Below are 3,264 nucleotides of genomic sequence, written 5' to 3' on the forward strand. Positions count from 1 at the left end.
GCTTCTACTTTTCTCGCTAATTTGTCTAAGGATGTTCATAAGTCTAATTCTTCTTTTACTTCATACCTTCCTCCTCTTTTTGGTGAATTAGTTGACCTAGACCTTGGATCAAAATAATTCCATTGTTGTGAATTGACAGATAAATCTTCAAGGGCGTCCCACGCCTCTTGTCCTTGAAATTTTAAAAAAATTTCAGTATGCATAGATTGAATCATTTGACGATTAGAGGGAGTCAAACCATCATAAAAATATTTTACAAGTCTCCATTTTTCAAAACCATGATGAGGACATTTTAATAATAAATCTTTAAATCTTTCCCAACATTCATAAAACTCTTCATTATCTTTTTGAAAAAACTCGGAGATTTCTCTCCTTAGACTATCAGTTTTAGACATAGGAAAAAATTTCAGCAAGAATTTATTATAAAGTTGATCCCATGTAGTTATAGACCATGTTGGAAGGGAATTTAACCAAGCTTTTGATTTGTCTTTTAATGAAAAAGGGAATAATCTTAGTTTGACCGACTCATCAGAAATTTTTTGAAATTTAAATGTTGAGCAAATTTCTAAGAAATCTTTGACATGCATGTAAGGATCCTCTCTATCTAACCCATAAAAAGATGGCAACAATTGAATGATTGTTGATTTAAGCTCAAAATGAGAAGCAGAAGTGGTAGGAAGAACGATACATGAAGGAGCATTAGATGAAATAGGTGCAAAATATTCAAGCAAAGTTTTTTCAGGCACAACATTTTCATCAACAGGATTAGCAATTGGTTCCATGATGCTCAAATTTTTTCTAACACTTTCAATTTCAAACAAAGATAAACGCCTTTTTACTAATCGATTTTTAGAGTTACGTTCCCAATGATGCATACAATTTTCACAAACAAGGCAACAAGGATAATCTCAAACAAGCAATTTTCTGATGTGGAAGATCAGTTAAAACCGCAACCACAGAACATACTTAGAATTTTTAGAGATTTCACAACAATATAATTCTTATGGTTTACTTGTCCCCAGACCTATTTGATTCCATTTACTCGCGCACTACTAACAACTCCCCGAGGTTAATTAGTAGAGGCGGATTGGGAATTTTGTTCAAAATTTCCTTTAAGCAAAAATTGCTTATAGTGAAAGGACAAGATTTAGGTTTCTTTTTTTTTTCAAGTATTTTTCACAATATTACACTAAAATATTATAAAAGACAAAGATAAATAAGGAAAAAATTAAATAAGACTAAAATTTAGGCAAGAGTAGGGAGGCATAGCATGCCATCAACCATAACAAAATTAAGGTAAAAATTAGGAGGCACAAGTGCCATCAACTAAAACATAAGATAAAAGACTAGGATGCAAAATTGCCATCAACTAGTAATTTGCGGAAATTAAATAAAATAAAATTACAACAAGATAAATAAAGGAAATTATAACAAAGGTTAGGAGGCACACGTGTCGTCAACTAACAAAGATATAAAAGAAATAAAATTACAACAAAATTAGGAGGCACAAGTGTCGTCAACTATAAACATTAAAAATATAGAAAAAATTAGGAGGCACAAGTGTCGTCAACTAAAAAAATGCAATAAATATAAATATATAAATAAGTTTTTTTTTATGGGTGGTAGAACCGTCCCAAATTTTATTTTTACCTCTTTTTTTTTTAGTTTTTATAGATATATATTTTTTATATTTTTGTATATATAGTTTTCTTTTAAGTTCAAAAATTGAAATAACTAGTAGAAGAATTTACTAACCTTGAGATAAATTTCATTTCTTTTCTCTTGCAACTCCCCGGCAACGGCGCCAAAAACTTGATGGACCCTAAACGGGTATGTTTTCAATATTTATACTCGCAAGCGCACGAATCGTATTTATAGAATAGTGTTCGTGTAAGCACGAGATCGAACCCAAATGAGTTGTCTAAAATAAAAAAGAAAACTATTTTAAACCAAAATTAATAAATTCTAACCTAGCTCCAAAGATTGATGAGATTTAATGTCATGAATATAAAATAAAATATTTAAAACAAAGCTATTTAAGAGAATGAAAATAACTCAATAAAGATTTTAAAATAAGTGGTAAAAGGAAAGATTATTAAGATACTAGAATCCACAAAATGTAAGTTTGATAATATTTATTAGTATATTGATTCCCAAGTTTTAGTGATAGTTAAAATAAATCAAACTATTATTTTCCAAATAGATTTATAAGTTTAAGCACAAATTACTTCTAAAAAGATAGGATTTTTCTTCACTTTTCAAAAATTATAATTTCAAAGTATTTAATGTGAATCAACCTAATGAAACAACAAAAAATCAAATAACATTATTTATAAGGCAAAACATAATATTTTTGTTCTAAGCATGGATGTGTACAATTTAATGACACATCTTACACAAAGAATATTATGTTTTTGCAAAATGAAGAACAAAGTGCATATTATCTAACAATCCAAAATATGAGATATTAAAGATGAAAGACATATATGAAGAAGAAAAATCCATAAACTTTGTTGCATTACAAGGGAAATCAACATACAACATAAATATTACCTAGTTACAAGTTGCTTCATCATGATCTTAATAATCTTATGAAAAAGATTAGAAGCACATAACTAGAGTAGAAATTACAAAATAAATGAAATACATACTTGAAAATGCTCTTAAAAAACCCAAAATGGAAGAGAGAATGATGTAGAGAAAATGAGAGAAAAGAAGATGGTAACAAAAAATTAAGCACCCTAAAAATGGTCTTGAAATTCCATATTTATAGCCAAAATGAGATTATTAAAATAATCAATTTAAATTAATTAAATTGATTAGATTAATTAAATAAAATAAATATGGTATGTAGAGGTAAATTATAGGGTGTAATGATGATGTTGTGGTGAAAAATGTGTAGAAAAATGGGTAAAAAGTTGGCATTTTTGGGTATTATGGGACAAGGGAACAAGGAAAAGTGGCTAGGTGGGCTGTGGCAGGGGACCAGGCGGCTGGGAAGGCTTGGGCCACGGTGGCAGGTGGTTTTGGCTGGGCTTGGTTACTGGGCCGAATGGCTAGCAGCTGAGGAAATGAACATGGGCCGAAGTGGTGGGCTGCTGAAGGTGGACTTGTTGTTGCTGAGTGAAGGCTGAATGGAGGAGCTGGTGAGGTGGATAGCAGGCGTACGGCTGGGGAGAGTTGCTGCTGGGGCGAAGCTCGGCTGGTGCAAGGGAAGCCAGGCGTACGGCTAGGGGCATATGGGCCGGATCTGGGCAGAATGGA

The 3,264-nt window shown here is 31.6% G+C and overlaps 1 non-coding gene across 1 annotated transcript; it reads left to right on the forward strand.

The window, feature by feature from the left end:
* The first annotated feature begins 273 nt into the window (after window positions 1–273).
* LOC133798830 (small nucleolar RNA R71) lies at window positions 274–380 on the forward strand. Its single transcript, XR_009876048.1, has one exon. It is a non-coding gene; the product is annotated as a small nucleolar RNA R71 (small nucleolar RNA).
* The last annotated feature ends 2,884 nt before the right edge of the window (window positions 381–3,264 follow it).

This window comes from Humulus lupulus, chromosome 8, assembly GCF_963169125.1.
Source record: "Humulus lupulus chromosome 8, drHumLupu1.1, whole genome shotgun sequence".
In the NCBI taxonomy this organism is placed as follows: Eukaryota; Viridiplantae; Streptophyta; class Magnoliopsida; order Rosales; family Cannabaceae; genus Humulus; species Humulus lupulus.